Raw genomic sequence first — 471 nt, 5'->3', positions numbered from 1 at the left:
CTGGGCCTGAGTGGCCTCATCTGGCAAATGGATGGAAGGATGCTCACCTTGAAAGTCACAACAGTACCGCTGCGACAGCCGTGACAGTGATGCTTGTAACCACAGGAGGTACTTGTCCAGCAACCACAGCCACAGGACTGTAGCTATAACAACGCCATTGTAAGCCACAATAATGTACAGGCCGGCATGTACAGTGCGCACACTGTCGTGGACACTTTCTGTGAATTTCCTTATCTGAGCCTCACAACACTGTAAGGCATTGTTTTCCCAATTTACAGATGAGGAAACTGAGGCACAGAATGGTTAACTCGCCCAAGGTCACAGCTGATTAAACGGGTTTGAGGGCTAGCAGTCTGGCTCCCAGAGCCCAAGCTCATAAACACTAAGTCAGTGGTTCTCAGCCTTCCTAATGCCGCGACCCTTTAATACAGTTTCTCATGTTGTGGTGACCCCCAATTTCATTGTTACAAA

The 471-nt window shown here is 48.8% G+C and overlaps 1 protein-coding gene across 1 annotated transcript in view; it reads right to left on the bottom strand.

The window, feature by feature from the left end:
- The window catches only part of KCNJ14 (potassium channel, inwardly rectifying subfamily J, member 14), a 16,896-nt gene that overhangs the window by 10,039 nt on the left and 6,386 nt on the right, over positions 1-471 (bottom strand). The gene's annotated exons all lie outside the window — the stretch shown is intronic.

The sequence above is a fragment of the Myotis brandtii genome, unplaced genomic scaffold (assembly GCF_000412655.1).
Source record: "Myotis brandtii unplaced genomic scaffold, ASM41265v1 scaffold601, whole genome shotgun sequence".
Classification (NCBI taxonomy): domain Eukaryota; kingdom Metazoa; phylum Chordata; class Mammalia; order Chiroptera; family Vespertilionidae; genus Myotis; species Myotis brandtii.
This window is presented reverse-complemented; position numbering and strand designations above follow the sequence as displayed.